The 25551-nt window shown below is 37.8% G+C and overlaps 1 pseudogene; it reads left to right on the top strand.

The window, feature by feature from the left end:
* Positions 1 to 6492: 6492 nt before the first annotated feature.
* The window catches only part of LOC127232902 (shugoshin 1-like), a 37401-nt pseudogene continuing 18342 nt past the window's right edge, over positions 6493 to 25551 (top strand).

The following is a 25551-nucleotide window of genomic DNA, read 5'->3' on the forward strand; positions in this document are numbered from 1 at the left end:
TTTACACTATTGAGAATTCTTTCTTCAGTTCTGTACCCCATTTTTAATAGGGTTATTTGGTGTTTTGCTGACTAGTTTCTTGAGTTCTTTGTTTATTTGGGAAATCAGCCCTTTGTCAGATGTAGGCTTGATGAAAATCTTTTACCAGTTAGAGGGCTGTCATTTGATCTTGTCCACTGTGTCCTTTGTCCTATATAAGCTTCTAAGTTTGAAGAGATCCCATTTATTAATTGTTGATCTCAGTGTCTATGCTCCTGGAGTTATGTTCAGGAAGTTGTCTCCTATATCAATTTGTTCAAGTGTACCTCCTACTTTCTGTTCTAAGAGGTTCAGTGTGGCTGGATTTATGTTGAGAACTTTGATCCATTTGGACTTGAGTTTTGTGCATAGTGACAGACATGGGTCTATCTGCAGTCTTCTATATACCATCATCTAATTGTGCCAGCACCATTTGCTAAAGATGTATTCCTCCCTCCCCCCCCCATAATATTCTTTTAGCAGTTTTGTTGAAAATCAGGTGTTCATAAATGTGTGGGTTTATATCAAGATTTCGATTTGATTCCATTGGTCTACTTGTCTATTTTGTATGCTAATACCAGGCTGTTTTCAGAACTATAGCTCTGTAGTAGAGCTAAAAGTCAGGAATGGTGATGCCTCCTGAAGTTCTTTTATTGCATAGGGTTGTTTTGGCAATCCTGGGTTTTTGTTTTTCCATATATAGTTGAATATTATCCTTTCAAGGTCAGTGAAAATTTGTGGTTTCTGTTTTGTTGATTTCAGCCCTCAAATTGATTGTTTCCTGGCATCTGCTCCTATGGGGTGAGTTCGCTTCTTTTTTTACTAAGGCTTTCAGTTGTGCTATTAAGTCTCTATTGTGACTATCCTCTGTTTTCTTCATATGGACACTTAGAGCAATGAACATCCCTAGTGACACTGCTAACAATATTTCCCATTATTTCGGTTGCTGTGTCCTCATTCTCGTTGAATTTTAGAAAGTCCTTAATTTCTTTCTTTATTTCTTCTTTGACCCAGGTGCGGTGCAATTACACATTGTTCAGTTTCCATGAGTTTGCAGGTTTTCTACTATTTAAGTTGTTGTTGAATTCTAATTTTAAAGCATTGTGGTCTGATAAGATACAGGGACTGTTCCTATTGTCTTGTATCTGTTGAGTTTTGTTATGCCAGCTAGTATGTGGTCGATTTTAAAGAAGGTTCCATGTGGAGCAGAGAAGAAGGTATATATTTTTTTTGTGTTTGGATGGAATGTTCTATAGATGTCTGTTAATCCCAGTTGAGACATAGCTTCTGTTAGTTCTTTTGTTTCTTTGTTGGGTTTCTGATTTGTGGTCCTGTCTAGTGTTGAGAGTGGTGTATTGAAGTCTACCACTATAAGTGTGTGAGGTTTTATATGAGCTTTGACTTTTAGTAGCGTTTCTTTTATGAATGTGGGTTCCTTTGTATTAGGGGCATAGATGTTCAGAACTGAGATTTTGTGTTGATGGATTTCTCCTGCGATGAATAAGAAATGACCCTCTTTATCTCTTTTGATTAAGTTTGGTTTGAATTCTAACTTGTTAGATATTAGGATAGCCACACCTGCTTGCTTTTTTTTTTTTTTTTTTTTTTTTTTTTCATTTGACTGGAAGATCTTTTCTGAATCCTTTACCCTGAGGTAATGTCTATCTTTGAAGCTTAGATGTGTTTCTTGCATGCAGCAGAAGGATGTATTCTGTCTTAGTATCTATTCTGTTAGTCTGTGTCTTTTTTACAGGTGAGTTAAGACCATTAATGTTGAGGGTGAGTAAGGACCATTGATTGTTGATGCTTGTTTGTTTTAGGTTTGATTTGGCAGTGGTATTGTAAATATATTTGTTCTGATTTACCCTTGGTTTCTGGTGTACTTGGATTATCTATTGCTTACATGATTGTATGCATAGTTTCCTTCCTTGGGTTGGAGTTTTCCTTCCAATACTTTCTTTAGGGTTGGATGTGTAGATACGTATTGGGGAAATCTGGTTTTGTCATTAAATATCTTGTTTTCTCCAACTGTAGTTATTGAGAGTTTTGCTGGATATAGTAGCCTAGGCTGGTATCCATGTTCTCTTAATACTTGTGGAACATCTATCCAGGTCCTTCTGGCCTTGAGGGTTTCCATGGAGAAGTCAGGTATAATTTTGATAGGTCTGCCTTTATATGTTACCTGTCCTTTTTCCTTAACTGCTCCTAATATTCTTTCTTTATTCTGTATACTAGGTGTTTTGATTATTATATGTTGAGGGGTCTTTTTTCTTTGGTCCAGCCTATTTGGAGTTTGGTTTGCTTCTTGTACTTTCATCGGCATGTCCTTCTTCAGATTTGGAAAATTTCCCTCGATGATTTTGTTGAATATGTTTTCGGCATCTTTGAGCTGGACTTCCTCACCTTCCTCTATGCCTATTATTCTTAGATTTGGCCTTTACACGGTGTCCCACATTTCCTGGATGTTTTGTGTTAAGGATTTTTTGGATTTAGGATTTTCTTTTGTCAATGAATCTCTTTCTTCTAGTTTATCTTGTGCACCTGAGATTCTCTCTTCCATCTCTTGAATTCTGTTGGTTATGCTTGCGTCTGTTGTTCCCGATTTTTTTGCTCATTTTTTTTCTATTTCTAGCATTCCTTCAGTTTGTGTTGCCTTTATTTTCTCTATTTCAGTTTTCAAGTCTTGAACCCTTTCCTTCACCTTCTTAATTGTTTTTTCTTGGTTTTCTGTATTCTTTACTTTCCTTAAGGAATTTTTTCATTTCTTCCACTTTTTTGTTTGCTTTTTCCTCCATTTCTTTAAGGGATTTTTTCTCACATCTTCTTTGAGGGCCTCTATCATTTTTATGAGTGTAATTTTAAATTATTCCCTTCTGCTTCCTCTGCTTTGTTGTATACTGGTCTAGTTGGTGTAGATTCCTTAGATTCTAGTGGTGTCATGCCTATATTTCTGTTGTTAGGTGTTTTCTTGTATTGCTGTCTTCCCATGGCTTCTTCCAGTAGGTGTCAGTGGGGTCTCTCCCTCTGTCTATGTTCCTTCCCTGGTGGGCTCAGGTGGGTCAGAGGTTCGATGTGTGTATTTCTATGTGGTCCAAGCTTTCTAGGAGGTCTCTCTGCAGACAGGGACCCAGGGATGCAGTCAGGGTGAGGATCTAGTAGAAGATGCCTCTCGCCAATGGCTCTAGCCAATGGCTGGAAGAAAAGGAAAATGGCTGAGCTGTAACTTGGGAAGTTTTTTATAGGATAGTCAGATCTCACTGGAAACTGGAACTCTCCAGCTTAGGCCTCTTTCTTTAGCTGAGGCCCTGCTTTGTGTGTCAGGGATCTTGCTGGCAGGATGTCAGAGTGGACCTGTGGATTTAGGTGGGTCTCTGGGAGAGGCCTGGAACTCTAGCAAAGGACTAGGGGTGGGGTCAGTGACCAAACAGGTGGAAATTACAGGTGGTTCCATGTGAATAAGCAAGTCTCCTTTGTTCAGAGTTGCTCTGAGAAATCTCCTATGTAGGGTGGACTGTTGGCTCCACCCTCTGTCCCAGTGCTCAACCAGAGTGGCAGAACAGTGGGCAGGGTAGGGCACAGGGTGGGAGGGGTAGGCTCCTGTTGGGGATGGGTGGGTATGTATCAGAGCTCCAAGAGTGCTCTGGATGGGGACAGGACACAGGAGCAGCAGCGGGATCAGGGCCAACCCAGGGAGTTGGGGGGGAGGGGAGAGGTTGTAAAGTAGAGGCCACCCCAATTGGGACCAGACTCACCTCTAGCCAATGGCTGGTGGAAGAGGACAAAGGCTGAGCTGTAACTTGGGAAGTTTTTGCAGGATAGTTGGATCTCACTGGAAACTGGAACTCTCCAGCTGAGGCCTCTTTCTTTAGCAGAGGCCTTGCTTTGGGGGTCAGGGATCTTGCTGGCCAGAATTCTGAGTGGACCTGTGGAAATAGGTGGATCTCTGGGAGGGGCCCAGGACTCCAGCAGAGAACTGGAGGTGGGGTCAGAGACCAAGCAGTTGGAAATTACTGTTGGTTCCTTGTGGATAGGCAGGTCTCCTTTGTTCAAAGTTGCTCTGAGAAGTCACTGAAGTAGGGTTGACTGTTGGCTCCACCCTCTGTCCCTGGCCTACATCATTTTTATGAAGATATTTTTTAAGTCGTTCCATTTTGCTTCATCTGCTTTGGCATGTTCAGGTGTAGTTGGTGTTGAGTCCCTAGATTCTTGTGGTGTCATGCTTGTCTTTCTTTTGTTAGGTGTTTTCTTATATTGCCACCTCTCATTGCTTTTTCCAGTAGGTGCAGGTGGGGTCTTTCTCACTCTATGTTACTCCCCAGTTGGGCTTAGGTAGGTCAGAAGTTCAATGTCTGTAGCTCTGGGTGGTCCAAGGTCTCTAGGAGGCCTCCCCTCATTCATGGGGCCTGGGGTGGGTGTCAAAGATCCAGTAGGCAAGGACTCAGGATGGTATCAAGGGGATAGGTGGATCTCTAAAGTGTCGGGAACTCCAGCAGAGGAGCAGGTGTAGGGGTCAGAGATCAGGCAGATGGAGATTCCAGGTGGTCCAGTGTGCATAAGCAGGTCTAATGTGCTCAGAACAGCTCCAGTACGTTCCCTGAAGATGGCAGGATTGTTGAATCCACCCTCTGTCCCAGTGTTCAACCAGAGAAGGGGGCAGTGGGCAATAGTGCACAGGGTAGAGAGAGGGCAGGCTCTTGGTGTGGGTAGGTAGGGGTGTATCAGAGCACCAGGAATGTTCTTGCTGGGGACAGAACACAGTGAGGAGCGAGATCCAGGGCCAATTCAGGGAATTCCCAGGGAAGGCTGTCCCTAGTTATTTTTTTGAAAAGGCATTAGAGTAGAATTCTGTATTCACCTCTGGTTATTGAAGGGCCAATAAGAGGACTGTTAATAAAAGTGCTTTCTACCTATTCTGATTATATCAGTGCTATCCCTGACCACATATAGTAGATAAACAGAATGTAGTCTCACATATTGTACACTTAAGTTTAATCTGTGTATGTATAGAAACATTTGCACTCACATAATGAAATAAATACTAAACATTGCTTTTAAAATTTATTGAAGAAATTTTATCAATATATTTATGGTATGTTCAAATGTGATTTTCCTGAAAGTATAAAATAAATTATGTTGAAGTTAGAGAGATGGCTAGGCATTTAAGAGCACTCATAAGTCCTATGAAAGACATAAAAGTTGTTTTCTTTTTCCTACATGGTGACCTACAACCAGCTATAACTACACTTCCAAGGGACCCAATGTTCTATTCTGGATACTACAGAGATTTGTTTGGACATAGTACATATAAACTCAAGGAGATACATACACACATATACATAAATTAAGAGAAACTAAAGAAATCTATAAACATCATTTAAGTGGGTCAATTCTATAATTTCACAAAAAGAGTTTTATAAAGTGGTCTCATGCAAAACAATGTTAGAGGTTAGTATAAATCATTACTTTATTTCTATGTGATGTTCATTAATTTTCAATGTGTACTTACTAATTATTTAAATTATTTTGTGATTTTAATGTCATATTGAGGTATGATATATGGGTACCTTATTAGTAACACTCGAGACAGTAAAGGAATTCAGACCTTGTGCTATGTTCCTTAGACTTACCTACCTTCCTTTGACATCTAGAGAGAAGGACCTAGAACAACGTTTTTCTTATTGTCTGCATGTTTGAGAAATTACAAACAATATGGATGAAATCAAGATCACCTACAAGCTCAAACAACAGCAAGAAATGTTGAAACACAGTTGTAGTAACTTCATCGTGCCTGGATGTTTGAGATAAGAAAGACACTATGAATCTGTAGGTTGCTAAGAATCTATTTGCTATTGCGAAGTATTTCATATATTTTATTGCTTTCTTGACCTTCAGGCTTCAGTAGTCCGAGTCTTTCTCACTTCTCAAGTATCATCAAGGCATATTGCCTTTTGCCCCAATACTAATTGATCATCACTTTTTCATTTTTATCACTTTTAATTATGTGTTTTTGACTATGTGTGGATATGAGCATGTGAGTACAGGTGAGTGCACATGGAGATCAGAGGGGCTGGATCCATGGAGTTGGTTTAACAGGAAATTGTGAATTTCCTAGATGGTTCTTTGACCAAATTTGTGGTTCTGAAAATGAACAGTTTGTTCTAATCTCTGAGCATATGTATATATGTTTATGTGTGTGTGGGAAGCCACACCCCCAAGATGGCACCTGGCTGGATGCCAGGTAGTCTGAACTTAGCTGTAAACAAGACTTATTTGGAAGTGCTTGATGGATCTGGTAAGTTTCCTCCTTCTGTGGCCTATCCTGGTTCACCAGGTGGCATGAGCTGACTGGGCAGTGAGCGCACATTTAAGGGCTTGCTGGGGCTGGGGGAAGCAGATGTTGATATACAAGGTTCCTGAAAAAACTGCTTGAAGAACAGTCATGGTCATGTTACCTTGCTGGCCCAGGTTAACGCGATGAGTGGTGGCCCATACTGGGAACCTCTTTCCATGGGTGAATGGCTCAGAACTTCCTGCAGTCAGGGTAGTCGACTGATAAGTCCTAGGTAAGGTGGGACCAAGTTAAGGACCTCAGTAAAGAGGCAATAAGGTCTCCGTTAGGAGCGATAAAGTTCCGGGATGAGACAAGGTAAAAGTAACCAAAATGAGAGTATGGGGAATTCAACATCACAACCCATTTATCTTGTTCTTCAGGAGCTGTTGCATTCTGAGAGAATCTGGATACTGTATTATATTGTCTTTGTATTGTTTGACTACTGAGGAAACAACAACTGTTAAAGGAAATGGTGCTGGATCAATTCAATTTATATATTTTAAAAATGCTTTGACTCCAAAATTTAAGTTCAAGGACAGGTTACTGGGGAAAAGGATTTCTATTTTTGTTTCCACAGAAAATAAAAAGCTGTGGATTCCTTCTAGACTAATGTGGTTTGAGCAAGCTAGACCCCCTGAAATAACTGCTGCTTTTGCAATAGCGCAGGTGGAAGCTCTTAATGGGCACAAGTTGAAATCATTTTGAAGAGTAATGCCACCTGGATTAGAAGTTGATGGCCTAGAGCCCAGGAGAGGGTTAACTAGACTATTTCCCGGCAACCCAGGTGGGCTCCTTATTGTAATCAAAACCCAGATCAATGTGGAGTCTCTAATCCTTTTGATTATTGGCTACTCTGTGGCGTTAATGGTAGCTGCAATGATCTCTCCCCCATGACTATGATTAAAGGAGGAATGGTAAGAAGTGCCTCCTTTCAATGAAATACATCAGATTTGTTTGGAAGCACAGTAAAGTTGATAGCCCCAGGAAGGAATATGTCTTTTGCACCCACCCCTATGTGTGTTTGGCCCCCTTTTGTGTTTGTGATTAGCAATAGCACCTTTGCAAGATCTAGTGAGAGAATGCTAAATTGTACACCTCAAGTATGATTCTATTCTTAATGTTGGGATGGAGGAAAATTTCCTTTGGCACTTGTGACCAGAATGCCCATGTATGTTCTGGTTCTGGTAGAGAGCCCGAGCACCATGACCCTCTTTAGACAGAGGAGGGATTTTTGAATCACTGCTGCTATCCTGGTTGCCATTACAGCTGGATCTATGGGAGCCACTACGGCTGCCATTGCCATGCATTCCACTGTCCAGACTGCAGCTGCCTTAAATAACCTGTCAGCGAATGTAGCCACTGGTTTGGACATACAATCTTTCCTTAATGCTCAATTGAAAGGTGGCATTATGGTCCTGAATCAACGAATTGATCTAGTTCAGGAACAGATTGACACGTTGTGGCAGTTAGCACAAATAGGATGTGAAAGGAAGATGACGGGCTATGTGTGACCTCTGTGCCATATCAAAAGTATTCAGTGGCTGCCAATATTTCTAACCAGTTTTCTCAGTATCTTTTAGGCAATTGGTCCTTCGAATTCGATAAGTTAATGCAGGACCTGAGACTTTCCATCATGCATGTGATTTCCACCTGGGTCGATGTCCCGGTTGCAGAGGGACTATCCACATGGATCACTCAAGCCATGAACCACCTGAAAGAATGGGCGGGAATGGGTGCCCTGGGAGGGGTGATAATACTAGTCAGTCTCATTGCCTTATGGTGTATCTGCAGGATGAGGGTTACACAGCGGAGAAGTAATGCCATGATTGCACAAGCCTTCACAGCCCTGGAGGCAGGGCAATCACCTCAGGCTTGGTTAACTGTGTTAAAAGGCTAAGCAGTCATGCTCAGGATGCAAGACGAAGTACTGCACTTGAGGCCAGCTTCTAGCTGCTTCATGGAGGGCAAGTCTGATTCCATATGAGTTGGTATCATAATCCCATCTCTGAGAAAAGATACAGGACTTGTGTGGCATCAGCTTGGCTGATAACGGCATGGGGCCATTAAAATGTCCCTTGTTCATTAGAGGTCAGACCTCTACCCTTGCCTGTTGCATTTAAAACAAAAAAGGGGAAACTGTGGGAAGCCACAGCCCCAAGATGGCGCCTGGCTGGATGCCAAGTAGTCTGAACTTAGCTGTAAACAAGACTTATTTGGAAGTGCTTGATGGATCTGGTATGCTTTCTCCTTCTGTGGCCTATCTGGGATCGCCAGGTGGCATGAGCTGATTGGGCAGTGAGCGCTCATTTAAGGGCCTGCTGGGGCTGGGGGGAGGCAGGAGCTGATGTACAAGGTTCCTGAATAAACTGGTTGAGGAAGAGTCCTGGTCATGTTTCCTGGAGTTGGTTTAACAGGAAATTGTGAGTTTCCTAGATGGTTCTTGGACCAAATTTGGGGTTCGAAAAAAGAACAGTTTGTTCTAATCTCTGAGCATATGTATATATGTTTATGTGTGTACATGTACATTTTTATATATGTATGTATATGTATTCATATTTATAACTAAAATCTGACTGTACCATTTTACCTTTTGAGATCATGTGTCTGGGTTTCACTATATAATGTTGCCTGTCCTTAAACTCACTATAGATACCATACCAATACTTCTGACATTGTTCATTCTTCTTTTCAGAGCTCTTACCAGGTAACTCATTTAGCTATTTTTATATCATTCTTAGTATTTCCTAGAATATGTCTTCAAAATTTTCCAAATTCCTTCTGCCAACCTCGTTCATAAGCTTCTGAAGCAGATGTATATGGCCAAATATGGTTACATCAGTGATCCACTTATCCATTCCAATGTTTTCTTACTCAGTCTTTCATCATTATGACAAAACATTACTTGTGAAAAAACAGCTTAAGGAAAGTATTTATTCTGGTTCAGCCTTTTCTTTTTTCAGAGATTCCAGTTCATAGTTACATTCTCCTTCCTGATTCTATGTTGAGACAAATACTCAAGTAATGGATAAGGACGATTCTTGCTAAATCTAAGGAGGCAGTGACTAGACAGAGTAGAGATCAGTTAAACATGGCTAAGTGACACCATATTTTATATAACAATATAATATTCAAACTGAGTTATTCTGAGACAGATTTTTACATATTTACTTATTTTAAGTTAGTGAGTATGGATGTTTCATCTACATGTATGTCTGTTCACCATGTGTGCTATTTTGTAAGTCAGTGAGATCTTATTCAAGTACACTTATGTTGTTTTGAGAAATCATAGTTATTTTAATACATAAAGTAAATACTTTACATAAATAATTCAATCATGTCACTTATGAGAAAACAAATAGTGAAGTTACCACAGAAAATTTTTAAACTTGGAAATTTTAAATGAATCATTAGCAGAATAAAACATTTACGAAAATATTTTGCTCATAACATGTAGCTTTATATGATAAATATTGTTTTAGAAGAGGAAATGGAATGAAGAGAATAGAAGAGAAGAGAAGAGAAACAACGAATGATGCTTGGTCTAACATAGCACAGCATAAATTAAACAATACCCAAACATTTTGCTCCCAATTATGAACAATGCCTCTACCCATGAGAGCCTCTATATAGCAAGCAGATTTTTAATGTGTTTTAGGATGGAGGATTGTTTTGTGACTTGATGAACATGTAAATGTCATTAATGGCCCAGCAAAACAAATAATGACACAGACAAAGGAATGACTCAAGCATGGAAGTGAAAGTGGAGTCATTATTATTAGCAAACATACTTCCAAAGGAAATGTAGTAGGTTGAGAGGGCAGATGTAAGGAGTAGGTTTTTCCTCCCACCACTGGTCTTGTCCTGCCATCACGCCAGCCACAATTAACACACAGAGACTCTGTATTTGCTATAATGCTGTTGGCTAGCTGTGTCTTAATTATTGACCCATTTCTGTTGATCTATGTATTTCCACGTGGTTTCAGCTTACCCGGGAATGGGGCCTGCATCTGGTCTCCCTAGCATCTCCATGTTGACTCCTCCCTCCTACTTCCTCTTTCCTCCTCCATGTCTCCTAGTCCCACCTATCTTGCTTTCCTACTGGCCAACAGTGCTTTATTCATAAACCAGTATGAAAAACATATTTACAGAATGACATCTCCCATCAGGCAGAGAGTAAGAGGGTGAAGAATAGTGGATGATTAGATCATAACATGTAGTATGCATATATAACTATTAAAAATTTAACTATCAGTCCTTGAACTAATTTAAAGGAGTCAAAAAATGTCCATTATTTTTTCTTTCCCCAGCATAAATTTCAAGGGTATAAACTTCCTATAATCCTGACTAAAGGAGGATTGGAGTCCATTGGATTTCAGGAATACCTGAACAAAAGAACATGTACATGTATGCATACTTGCACACAAAAACACACAGAAAAAAATTAAAGACTATATACTATACTCTAATGGGAGATAATTCACCAAGACAATTTTGATGTTAATATTAGTTACTATTTATTTTTTGGATTGATATGTTTAATGAAAATTAATATATTTGATTGATGACCAAAGCGGTTAAGACCAGGCTGGAGAAACCCATAAAAATAGTTCATCTGAACAAGGGGGAGCTCATGGACCCCAGACTGATAGCTGGGAAATCAGCACAGGACTGAACTAGGCCACCTGAACATGGGTGTCAGTTAGGAGGTCTGGGAAGTCTATTGGTATTATGGTAGGAAAACACTATTTATCTCCAGTGTACTAATAGACTTTGGAAGCTCATCCTCCGTACCGGGATACTCTCTCTAAGCTTAGATAAACAGGAGAAGGACCTATGCCCTCCCCCAAGTGATGTGACAGACTTTGATGATTTTCTATGGAAGGCTTCAACCGGTCTGTGGAGCAGAAGGGGAATTGGATGGGGGGTTAGTGTAGGCCATAGGAAAAATGGAGGAGAGGGGAATAAGATTGATATGTAAAATAAAGTTGTTTCTAATTTAAATAGATATAATAAATAAATAAAATACAAATATATGCTTATAACATTATAATTTAGTGTATATAAATATAGTTTAACATATTTTAAGATATTTCACCTATTTATATATGTATCTTGCCACACAATAATGGTAATATTAGTAAGAAAGGGAAAACAGCATGTTATTCATGGATTTTAAAAGAAAAACACTTCCCTTGTGTAACTGACCTAAAGTCCTGCAAATAATGTCTTACAATCTAATGAAAAATAATTTCCTTTGGAAAAAAAATCTCTTATTACACTGTTGTAATGAATCATAGCTATGCACAGACCATCAATCATCCTACTGTTACATTAACCTTTAAGATTTTGGAGGTCATAGGTCAGGATGTACATCATTTATATCCACCATTCCATACAGAGAAGAGCACACATGTGAAAAATAACACCTAGAATAATTTATGCCAACTTTAATCAAAACCATGTTAAAATCTAGGATATAGTTTAAAAAGATAAGAGGAATATGAGAAGTAAATGATGTCTTCATTTGTGAAAATTAGCTAGTTTAAATAGACAGAGCACTTGATTTTCCTCATATGGATCTTCAGAGTCACCACTAATTAATATAAAATAAAATTTAAGTATTCCTCTAAACATTTCTTTATACTTCACAGATAATTAAGGATAACATTTTACTGAAATATTCAAAGTCAATAGATGGTTTCAGGACTGAATGTACAACTTTGAGAAACTATTATTTCTACAATAAACATTCATTGACAATATGAGTTCCTTATGTACAAATAACCTAACTTCATGGTGCTATAATAGCCACAACTAAACCCTCATAGACTATTATTAATTACATTTCATATTCATTTTAATTTTATTTCATTTCAATGTTTATTATGGTTTTTGCAATCCATCTAGCATAAAATATTATGTTGAATCATCTTGTTTTATATTTATTAATAGAAGAGATCAACCAGGTTATTTCTTTCTCACTGATTAATATCTTATTCTAAACAATTTTTGATTCAAGAAAAATTACAAAGTCCTTTAAAACATTACAAAACTGTTTAAATATAATGGTAGAGATATGATAATGTTACTTAATGTATTTTTAATTATTTATTTTGAAATTATTATGTAGTTACATAAATTCTCCCTTTCCTTCTTCCAAAACCCTCTCAAATATACCTCCTTTTTCTTAATTATTTCTATATATTATATATTACATATATGTCACACACATATACATATACATATTTCTAAATACATAAATACAACCTTGTTATTCTTGTGTTACTTGGGTGTTTTTCGGGCTGACCATTTGGAGAGTCAGTGGCTATTTTCTTGCCCCAGGAGTACTATTTCCCCTCTCTCAACATTACTTTATTGCCTGTAGTTCTTTGTGTATGGTTGTGGCTTCTGTCACATTTTTAAATTAATTTATCTGTTTACATTTTTAAAATTACATTGCATGCTGTGGGCATATTCCAGTATGTTTACATGCCAATGCACAAATGTGCGTGTAATGCACTGTGTACGTGGGAAGTACGAGTCCAGTTTTCTGTAGCCAATTAACTGTTTCTAACAGTTGATAGTCACGTCACCAGACTTCGTAGCAAGCACTTTTACACACTTATCTATTTAGTAATCCCATTCCTCAAGTCTTCTTGGAATTCTTTGACTCTCATATGTTCTCAGTTTCCATGCAATTATCTCAGCAAAGTCATAAGTACAAAGCTGCGATCCATGTGGCCATGTGGACTTTTTTTTTTTTTTTTTGGGCTTAGGTCTATCTTTCAGACCTGAAAATCTAGTTCAAGCTTTCTGTTTTCCTGTACAATACCAGTTCCCCTCAACTGATGGCAGTGCTGGTAGGGTAGGAGATGGGAATGAGAACATAGGGGAATGAGAACATGAGGGAATAGGATAGTCAAATTAGCGGAGGGACAGAGTGAGAAAGCATGAGATATCTTGATAGAGCCATTATAGGGTTTGGGAGAAACCCAGTGCTAGGGAAATTACCAGAAACCCACATGTATGACCCTAAGATTCTAAGTGATAATGGAAAGGGTGCCTGAACAGGCCTTACCAGATTAGGGACTACCTGAACCATAATCATAAAAACTTCCAGTAACTGATGGAAGCAGATGCAAAGCCAAGCACTAGGAACAACAGGCTGAGCTCCTAGAGTCCATATGAAAGGAGGGAGGGGGTTATATTAACAAGATGTAGGGTTAAGATCATGATAGGCAAACCTACAAAGACAACTGACCGGAACTGGTAGGAGCTCATAGACCCTAGACTGATAGCTGGGAAGCCTGAATGGGACCAAATTAGGCCCTTATTGGTGGATGACTGTTTTGTAGCTTATTCTGTTTAAGAGATTTCTGACAGTGGTACTAGGATCCATCCCTGGATCAAGAGCTGACTTTTTGGAACCTTTAGACAATTAACTATAGACAACTATTTACAGCCAGCCTGTAGTTAATTGTCTAAAAATATAGGCAAACCTGTAGGCCATTTCCTTAATTAGTGATTGATGTGGGAGTACTAAATTCTTTGTGGGTGGTGCAATCTCTGGGCTGACCATCTGGTATTTTATAAGAAGTCAGTTTGTGCAAGCCACTAGGATCAAGCCAGTAAGCAACTCTTCTGCATGTCCTCTGCATCAGTTCCTGCCCCCAGGTTACTGTTCTGTTTGAGTTCCTGTACTGCCATCCTTTGATGATTAATTGTGAAGTGGAATCACAAGTCACATTAATCCTTTCTTCTCCAAGTTGCTTTGGTGTTAGTCTTTCTTCACAGCAATAGTAACATTAACTAGGAAACATTTTTACTTCGCAGTTCATTAAATAGGACTAAGGTCAGTCATTAAACAATGAAATGACACTGAAATTATCATGAGATAAAGGCCAATGAATTTGCATATAGGATAGATAAAACTGACACTTAGCTTAATTCCCAGGACCCACTTAATAGGATGAGTGACCTATTCACATAAGTTAAGACACTCCCCACATGTGCTCTGAACACACCACACACACAAACCCACACACACACAACACAGAGTTTTAAAAATTAAGAACATACACAGTCTAACATTATAAAACTTATGAGTAACAGGATTTTCTTCAATGCATCTCATTTCACTTAATCTTGTTTTGTTTACTTGTCAGTAGTGTTGCCACATGTCCTTTGCATCCTGTTAGGATTGAATTTGTCCCAGGAGTGGTTTTCTTTATGTTTCCCAGCAGAGGAAACAAGCAGTCATACTGCAGCTATCAAAAGAAGAGCAATTCTGAACTATCTTATGAATAATAAAAAAATGAAATTATTCTGAGGTTACAAAAGAACCGAAGCTATGCAAGGTTTCAGAAAAGAAGTAATAGTTATCACTAAGAAACATGCTCCTTATAAAAAAGAGCAATGTGTTTGAAAGGCATTTACTACCTGAATTAAATCAGTTTTATAACAGGTTAGCTGTTTTATTTTGTCATAGGAAGGAGGAGTGATGATTATATATAATAGGTAGTTAAAGGGATGGATTTTAAAAATAATTATGTGAGGTAAGTTGGAACTGAGAACACAAAACAGTCTACTAACCCATCACATCTATTATTTTTGCAATAATATTCCAAGACAGTTCTATATCATGATAATAAATAGTGTCTTATCAAATATAAAGGTGCATTTTTTTTCATCATCAAACCACTAACTAGCTGTTATTGAGTGTTTAGCGGAAGCCCTGCCTTAATGTGTATTGATCTTGTAAAGAATTCAGTTCAAGTGCAGAGTTTCTAAAAGGTAGGCATTACTGCAGGCCATGAACAATGCAAAGACTTTTCTCATATACTCCATTTTTATAAAACCAAAAAGAAGGGACATGTAAGATGATACAGTGAGTAAATATGCACATTGACAGGCTTATAGCATGAACTCAATCTCTAGTACCCACATAGTAGTAAGAGATAATTGACTTCACATATTATACTCTGACCTCTGAAAGCAGGTCATGGCACATGCAAATATATTCACAACATATATACACAGAATAAATAAATAAAATGCAGAAAAAGCCAATAAATGAGCTCTAAGTTTTAATTATTTTGTAATAAGATAACAGGTATTTCATTCAAGACATTCTTTAAAAATAGCTTAGTAAACACCAAATAATATGTATCAAAGGCAAAAAAGATTTATAGATGCTAACATATAAATATAAGGATAGAGAGGTCAATTTATTAGATGATAAATTATACAACATTAATAATAAAATAACTGACATTAGATAAGAATATATCTCACCCACATATTTACATTTTCAGTGATTTTACTCTATAAATACACCTGAATGAATTATTCCTTTAACACTACAGCATGATGTTTACAACAGGATTATTAGCCACAGAACACACCATAGTCAGGCTTCTCAGGCCACATTTAACTCTAAAACTACAGTAAAATCTGAGGGAAGTGTTATCCATAGAAAGACTGTTTTAGCTATTTCAGATGTCCTGGAATCTCTGGGAGATTCTCATGAACTTTAGTTGTAGATGTTGTAAATCCTCCACACTTAGCTTAGGACGACTCAAGTAAACATACCTAATATATGTGTTAAATATTAGGAAACATATGCTGTTTTGAATTTTTGACTGGTATTGGATAATTTAAGAAAAATAAATAAATGTGCAGACTAGATACCATGTCTATCTAAATGTACATATGGGAAAGAAAGAAAGAAGATTGAAGATTTTTGCCAGTGAATCAAAGATTAGAAATAATAATTTGAGAATCTAATCGAAGTAATTGAATTATTGAACCTATGATAAAAAGTACACTTTGAATTTCAATTTATTCCAAATTATGTAAAATGACTGTGTCCCTCAAGTCTATTTGAAGCAGAATATATTATATCTAGTCTGAAAATGATAGTAAATTATTCAATTTTTAAATATAAAATCATTAATGTTTTGAGAACATAATCCTGAGTATTTTATATCATGTAGTGGGATATTTACTTTGTCTCCTTCTGTGGCACTGACCACACCCATTGGGAAGTGGAGCCAGGGGCAGAAATGACCTGTGGAACTAGGTCTGAGGAGGTGGCTGGGAAGGCTCTCTTGCTGGCAGAATGTGGAGAGGAGAGCATCCAGTGGAACTTGCCAGGTTATTCATCTGTCCAGGTTGTAAGTTATTTCTCCCTGAATAAACATCTATTCAGCCTATTTGTTTATGTTAATCCTTATTAAACTGCAATAATATCATTTTATCCTTATGTCTTGATTTACATTCTTCTGTGTCCCCTGCACTTTCACTGATATCCCATAGGTCTTCATGTACTCCTCCTGAAATTCTATTTATATGTACAGAATTTTGCTAAGAACTTAAGATCAGTACACTCCTCTTTGTACAGAACTGCTTCTTTCTCTCTTTGCAGGCATTGATTATATGTAGCTACTCATTTAGTGTTTGAGAACTATCAAATTTCCCTAGTAGCAGTCAACAAAAGATCTTTTTTCTTACTTTTTTAAAATAAATTATTTTACATATTGATCCAAGTTCCCTCTGCCTCCCTTTTCCCTCCCTCTTACCCTCTGTCCCACCCTCCCATGCACCTGACCACTGTCCTGTCCCCTCATCCCCACACATGTAGGGTGATGCCTTCCAGGAGGGGTCACCCAAATCTGTCAAGTCATTTGGAGTAGGGACTAGGCCTTCTCTCCTGTCTCTAGGTTAAGGGAGTATCCGTCCATGGGGGGTGTGCTCCCAAAGTCCATTTGCGCATCAGGGATACATCCTAGTTCCACACTCCGAGGTCCCTTAGACTGCCCAAGCCTTCTATCTGAGACCAAGGTTTAGAGGATCTGAGTCAATACCATGCTGGATTCCCAGCTCTCAGTCTGGGGCTCCTCTTTGTTTAGGTCAGCTGTCTCTATGTGTTTCTGTAGCCTGATCTTGTCCTTCCTCTCTGTGTCTGAATTACAATTTGGCTCAGTGTCTAGTTGTGGGTGTCCACTTCTGTTACCATCAGCTACTAGATGAGGGATTTATGATGGTGGATTTGTTAGTCACCATTCTCATAATCAGGGAAGGGAATTTATGGTAGCCTTTCCACTGTTGCTCAAATTGTTAGTTGGGGTCAGCCTTGTAGGTCTCTAGACATTTCTCTAGGTTCAGTTTTCTCTTCAAGCCTATAATGGCTCCCTCTTTCATGGTCTCTCTCTCTCTCACATCTATTTCTCCCCTGACTCAATCTTCCTAGTCCTCTCCTCCCCTTCTCTTTCTCCTAGAAACCCCTCCACTAACTGCCCCCCTACACCACATATGATAAGGAGATCTTGTCCCATTCTCCTTGTGTAAGGAACCTTATATGAATCACTTAGAATCCTCCTTGTTTCCTAGTTTCTCTGGCGGTGTGAATTATAGGCTGGTGATATTTTCTCTATGTGTAAAATCCGTATATGAATGAGTACATACCATGTTCCTCTTTTTTGTGACTGGGTTACTACATTCAGGATGGTTTCTTCAATTTCCATCCACTTGCCTGTGAATTTCAAGATTTCATTGTCTTTTTTTGTTTGTTTGTTTGTTTGCTTTTTGATTTTTTTGTTTGTTTATTTGTTTGTTTTTGCTTTTCCAGCATAGTATTCCATTGTGTAAATGTGCCATATCTTCTTTACCCATTCTTCAGTTGAGGGGCCTCTAGGCTGCTTTCAGGTTCTTGCTATTACAAATACTGCTATGAACATGTCTTTGTTGCATGGTTGTGGATCATTTGGATGTATGCCTAAGAGGGAGATTGCAGGGTCCTATGGTTGACTGATTCTCATTTTCCTGAGGAACTGTCATACTGATCTCCAAAATGGCTGTACAACTTTGCACTCCCACCAGCAGTGGAGGAGTGTTCCCTTTTTTTTCACATCCTCTTCAGCATGAATTGTCATTGGTGTTTCTAATTTTAGCCACTCTAGCAGGAGTAAGGTGGTATCTCATAGTTGTTTTGATTTGCATTTCCCTGATGGGTAAGGATGTTGAGCACTTTCTTAAGTGTCTTTCACCCTTTTTGATTTCCTCTATTGAGAGTTCTCTAATCAGTTCTACATCCCATTTTTAGTAGAGTTATTTGGTGTTTTGTTGACTAGTTTCTTGATTTCCTTTTATAGTTTGGAGATCAGCCCTTTGTCAGATGTAGGATTGGTGAAGAGCTTTTCCCAGTCTGTGGGCCGCCGTTTGGTCTTGTCAACTGTGTCCTTTGCCTTACAGAAGCTTCCCAGTTTGACCAGGTCCCATTTGTTAATTATCAATCTCAATGTCTATACTACTGGAGTTATGTTCAGGAAGCAGTCTCCTATACCAATTTGTTTAAGGGTGGCCCCCACTGAACCAAGAGCTTCAGTGTGGCTGGATTTATGTTGAGATATTTGATCCATTTAGACTTGATTTTGTGCATTACAATAGACATGGGTCTATCTGCCGTCTTCTACACACCATTGTATTCTTTAGCTGTTTTGTCAAAAATCATGTGTTTGTAGATGTATGGGTTAATATCTGGATATTTGCTTTGATTCCATTGGTCTATCTTTGTATTTTTGTGCCAATACCAGGATGTTTTCATGACTATAGCTCTGTAGTAGATCTTTAGTAGGGGATGGTTATTCCACCTGAAGTTCCTTTATTGTACAGGATTGTTTTGGCTATCCTGGGTCTTTTGTTTCTCCATATAAAGTTGATTATTATCCTTTCATGGTCAGTGAATAATTGTGCTGGGAGTTTATCTTGTTTATGAAATCAAATTGTTGAGATTTTCTATACATAGAACTTCTGACATAGAGAAGGCACTATCTAGAAATGAGCAAACATACACCTGATAAAACAGGACCAAAAGCACAAATGCAGGATAAGTTGTGTGCACACACAGGTTAAGAGTGTTTTGTTTGAGGTATCTGTGCATACTATTATGCGAAATTTCTAAAAATTAGTGAGGATAACCATGTTTGTATGAACATAAATTATTCAAACAGAAGAAACAAAAAGGCCTAAAATATGAAAATGAGTAATTATTCACAAAATCAAAGAGACATATTGGTTTCTTGAATATGTTTACCAATCTCATGAAGTATAGCTACTATTTCTCGTAATAAATATACTAAAAATAACACATGGCATAAATTGTTTAGAGAGATAAATACATTATATACATTGGGTAACTCTAATGTTAGAATTTCTTCTCTAAATATTGAGAACATTTAAACATTTTGAGGAAAACTAAGGACCACAATGACTATTGCCATTTGCCCTAAATACAGTTGAAGAAAACTATACTATCACTGCATGAGGTATTCAAATTCCCATTCCAAACACAGTATAATTAACTTAGAATCTTCTACTGGGCCCAAGAGGAATCTTTATCATTTTCAAACAAGGGGTGTACTTGTTGAAAATTAAAAGCAATATCTCAAAATATGATGATGTAGATTACAATACAAAATGATATTCCATGCTTCTTCCATCTTATGTTAAATAAGAACATTTATTAAGCAAGAGTATGATGGGAGATGTCATTCTGTATATATGTTTCTCATACTGGTTGATGAATAAAGCACTGTTGGCCAATAGGAAAGGAAGATAGGAGGGACTAGGAGACAAGGAGGAAAGAAGAAGGAGTAAGGAGGAGTCAACATGGAAAGGCTGGGGAGATGAGATGCCTGTCCCATTCCCCAGTAAGATGAAAGCCTGTGGAAATATAAGATAAACAAAAATGGGTTAATACTTAAGACAGAGCTAGCAGATAAGAAACTAGTACCTGGCCAACAGCATTATATCAAATACAATGTGTTGGTGTGTTATTTGGGGCTGGCGCAGTGGGACCAGACCCGCGGCAGGGAGGAAAAAACCTTACTCCTTACAAATGGCACCCATGTGGCTAATAAGAACTTCCACTTAAAATTTAACAAAAGCTTAAAAAATGGTTTTTAGAAACAAAAGAACAGAGACAAGCAAGGTTTAATGGCAACAACATTTTTCTGAGTTGCACTCTGTTTTGTGTGAGACAAGCAAAAATTTCTGGGGCTCCTTTAAAGAAAGTTTTCTGACTCAGCATAAGCGGCAAAAAAAACCACATGGCTTTTAAGAAGCACTGCTAACAATTTATTGGTGTGTACGAGAGCTGGCAATGGCAATGACCACATCTCCAAGCAATCAACATGCCGCTGGATGGGAGCATAGACCAAGACAGTGACCACAGCTCTCACTGCTTTATCTGTTTATCAAAGATAAACCGAGGCAGAAACAACTATGACTTTCATTTTAGCAAAGTTGTTGTTTACCAGATAAAAGACTCATGGCCAAAAAAAGATAAAGATTTACAGTAAAGACAGATTCACATTCAAAAAAGCACTAAAGTTTTACAGTGTGTTCTAAAATATATGTAGGTTTGGGAGAGAAAAGAAATAAAATGGTTTTAAAAATACAAGGAGGAGCTGGGTATGGTGGCACATGCCTTTAACCCCAGCACTCAGGAGACAGAGGCAAGCAGACCTCTGTGATTTCAAAGTTAACCTGGTATGCAGAGTAAATTCCAGGACAGATCAGAGTTACACAGACAAATCCTGTCTCAAAAAAAAAAAAATTGAAAAGAAACAGAATAATAAAAAAGCCACGTAAAGATGAAAAGCTCAGAAAAAAATCTGGTTACTGTATGGTGTTATATTGTCTTTGTATGTTTTGACTACTGAGGAAATAACAACAACTGTTAACACAAATGCTGCTGGATCAATCCAATTTATATATTTTAAAAATGCTTTGACTCCAAAATTTAAGTCCAAGGACATGTTACTAGGGAAAAGGATTTCTATTTTTGTTTCCACAGAAAATGAAAAGCCAGACCCCCTGAAACAGCTTTCCTGGTGATCCAACAAGATGGACATTGCCACAGGGTTCCTGCTTCATGCAAGAATCTGCCAGCCAGTCTGCAGGGCACAGAAAAAAGTGACTGACAAACAGCCAATACATGAAGACAGTTTAAGGTTTCCTCCTTTTCTGAAGAGTATGCTAGATACACTATGGCCTATGGGCTGAAGATGAAAGATTACAGAACTTCAGGTGACTGAAAAGGCAAGATGTCTCTGTCATTTCTAGAGTTTATATACTATCCTTCTGTGGTCTTTGAAGGAGTTGAAGACAGATAGTTATGTTTATAATTTTTCTTAGTTAAGCTTTAAGGGAAGTTACATATAGGACTTTAGACTCACAAATGATAGGATAGATGATAGAATAGTTTCTTTTAATCTTGCTAGATGTTAATGCACTAAATATTGTTAACTGTGATTCTTATTTAATAACTGTTGTGTTATATATTTTGATATGTTAAGGTTAAAACCCTTCTTTTTATTTAGACAGAAAAGAGGAGATGATGGGAGATGTCATTCTGTATATGTTTTTCATACTGATTAATGAATAAAGCACTATTGGCCAATAGGAAAGCAAGATAGGAGGGACAAGGGACGAGGATAGAGAAAGGAGTAAAGAGGAGTCAAGATGGAGAGTCTGGAGAGAATAGGATGCCAGCTGCCTCTCTGGTAAGAGAATGTGGAAAATTTTAGATTAACAGAAATGGGTTAATACTTAAGACAGAGCTAGCAGATAAGAAACTAGTACCTGGCCAACAGCATTATATCAAATACAGAGTTTCGGTGTGTTAATTGGGGCAGGCGCAGGGGCGGGACAAGACCGGTGGTGAAAGGAAAAACTTACTCCTTCCAAGAGTATTATGCTTTTATTTTGGTTACTGATGTGTATGAAGACCCTCCTGAGGCTGAGAACATTGTTCTGTTAATTTTGATGAATTATGATTACCACTGCTGGCAGGAGGATAAATTTTACTGCACTCAGTAGTAGTGGGCTCTCTACAACAATTATATTGATCTATTTTCCACATGAAGGAAAAGTATCAGGATATGAAATTATATTTGCTATCTTCAGTGCTATCTTCAGGAAGCCACACTTACTTTCTTTAAGGCATTTGATATACTGTCGACAGAAGTGCTTTTTCTCAACCTATATTGCATCAATTTAGTCACAAATAAACACGTGGAGGCTTATACTAATTAGTATATGTTTGGCTGATGGTCAAGGCTTCTGATCGACTGCATTTTTCTTAGTTTTTAACCCATTTTTATTAATCTGTATATCTAGCTTCATGGGTCTTATGTTTCTTTAACAGCTACTTGAAGTCACCTATCTCTGCCTCCTACCTTTCTCTATCCCTGTTTGAATTTCCTGCCTAGCTAAATCCTGCTTGTCCATTGGTCAAAACAGTTTTATTCATCAACCAATAAGAGAAATATATATTCGCAGCATATAGAAGGATACCCCCCATTATCTTCTCCTTTCTGTCTAAATAAAAAGAAAAGTTTTATTTTAACAAAGTAAATTTATATATAACAAAACTGATATCAAGCAAGAATTATAATGAACAATATTTAGTCCACTAACTTTTGGCAAAATTTAATGAAAATATTCTTTCATCTATTCTACCTTTGTGAGCCTATAGTTTTATATGTGACTTATCTTTTATCATAACTAAGGAAAACAATCTCTCTTCAACTCCATCAAAGACCCCACACAGATAATATGTGAACTCTAGATTTGACACAGACATCTCACTGCCTGGACAGTCATCCAAAGCTCCTTTGTAACATTGAGCATCCCTCTTGCACCTATAGACACCAAATGTCTGGCAGACTTTTTGGTGAATTGGGAACCTTGAAGGATCATCTAGTCCCTTGGCAAGTTCAGCAGTCACTTTTCTTTGTTACCTTCTTTGCCAGTTTGGACAGAATGTTGTCAAGGCAAAAGCAAGCTTCTTGTCCAAATGGCTATTTCTGCAATGTTGAAGGAAATCGCTATAACTAGTTTCCTTAATGTCCATATCCCTTTCTGATGTAATTGGTGGTTTCCAGGAAAAGTTGTATCTCCCTTTGTCAAGAAAGACTATACTAGTCAATTTTAGTATGCTGTATTCTGTAGGTCTTTGAAAAGTTTTGAGGAATGCCTGTTCATTTGAAATATATCTCTGTATATTTAGAAAACCTAACTGACATAACTATGAATTTTTACTATTATAGTTGACTGACTATAATCTGTATTCAATTATACGTTACATTTTTAAGTGAGCTGTATAAACACAATATATAAACTAGAGAAGAAATATACATAAAATACAATTGATCTAAAATTCATATCAATAAGCCAAAATCCATAACAATGCAAAATATCCATTCCTGTATCACATCCATACCTTCTTTTTAAAGGAAGACATTGGCTGTGATCATTAACCATTTATAACTAATCCCAATTAAATGAAAACAAAAATTTATAAACAATATTTTGGAATTTGGCTATAGTTTTCTCCAAACTGTACCTGCTGTTTGGGGCTCTGTCAATCCCAAAGGGATCCAGAAAAAAAAAAAAACAAACAAAAAAAAAAAACAGAACTATGTCCAAATCATGGCTGTAGTGGTCTGTGATACTGTTTTAGATGTTGAATCACCTGGGCCACTGCTACAGAGGGTCTTGTTTTATCAAACCATATTAGTCTGGAAGGACAGCACAGCTTTTCATCTTCTGTGGAAACAAAAGCAGAAACTCTTTTTTCCAATGTAACATTTCCTTAATACATGTTAATACATTGTATTAAACCAGCAGCATTTATGATTAAATGTCTTACCAGCTGTTGTTCTGACCTCATTTGTCAAATAATTCAAAGACAACACAATACCATAGACTATCCAGACTTTCTGTGTATTTTCCATATATATGTGGCTTTTTTAAATAGTCTATTTCTTTTGTTTTTACTTTTTGGTTTTTGAGATGGGGTTTTCCTGTGTGTCTTTGGCTGCCCTGAACCTCACTCTATAGACCAGGCTTGCCTTGAACTCAGGGAGAGCTTTCTGCTTCTGCCTCCCTTGTGTTGGGATTAAAGCATGTGCAACCACAGCCATATACTCTATTTCTTTTTTAAGGACTTTCTCAATCTTTTTTTCCATCCCAAGGCTACATACATTTTAAAACACACCATAAACCATTTAGATTTTATAAAATACAGGGTCCTCCATAGTTTACTTTATATATCTATCTTATTCTGATGATATTGGTCTTTATTCAGCTAAACTTCATGGCTGGGATTAAAATGGACATTTTGTCTGCTTCCTTCAGCCATTTAGACTTTCTGGCATGGTGATGGTATGTTTACTGCCAGTTCTTGGAACTGTGCTCACTGCCTCCTCAAAACCATTTAGATTTTATAAAATACAGGGTCCTCCATAGTTTACTTTATATATCTATCTTATTCTGATGATATTGGTCTTTATTCAGCTAAACTTCATGGCTGGGATTAAAATGGACATTTTGTCTGCTTCCTTCAGCCATTTAGACTTTCTGGCATGGTGGTGGTATGTTTACTGCCAGTTCTTGGAACTGTGCTCACTGCCTCCTCTACTATGATCTATGCATTCAACAAGTGGCTAATAGCACACTGCCCATAAACCTGTTTGTCTGTACTTATATGAGTGAAAGTTAAATCTTCCATGCAGCATGCTGTGCTCAAGCCTCAATGTCAAGGTGTTTCTGCATCATTGCCTGCATGAGACTCTGAGACCAGAAAGCCCAGTGCTGCTCCAATTCTGTGTATTCAGAACTCTTTTTAAACTTTTGCCAAGATAAAGTTGAAATTCTTGCCAGATATTTGGGTGCCACGTGTAAATGTAATCTTCTGTTCCACCCTGTATAGCAGCATTTAGTTCCAAATAAACAGAATGGTTTACTTTAATTACAAACTGTCTGGCTTCTTATTGGCTACCTATTTCTTAATTATTTATCCATTTCTATTCATCTGTGTGTCTCTAATTTTTCTTCATTTACCAGTGATGCCCTGGCCTCTTGTTTCCTTGCCAGCTGTATGGAGACTCCTGACTCTGCCTACTACCTTTCTTTGTCCCTGTTTGGATTTACTGCCTGGCAAAATCCTGCCTGTCCATTGGCCAAAACAGCTTTATTCATCAACCCACAAGATTAAACATATATTCACAGCATACAGAAGGACATTCCCCATCAATATACAATGCAAATTGCTTCAGGTACCATTTATATTACTTTTTTTTCTAGATCTGTAAATGGCCCCAAGACTTTTAAAACTGAATTAGAATGGCTATCCC

Source organism: Phodopus roborovskii, unplaced genomic scaffold (genome assembly GCF_943737965.1).
Source record: "Phodopus roborovskii unplaced genomic scaffold, PHOROB, whole genome shotgun sequence".
Lineage (NCBI taxonomy): Eukaryota > Metazoa > Chordata > Mammalia > Rodentia > Cricetidae > Phodopus > Phodopus roborovskii.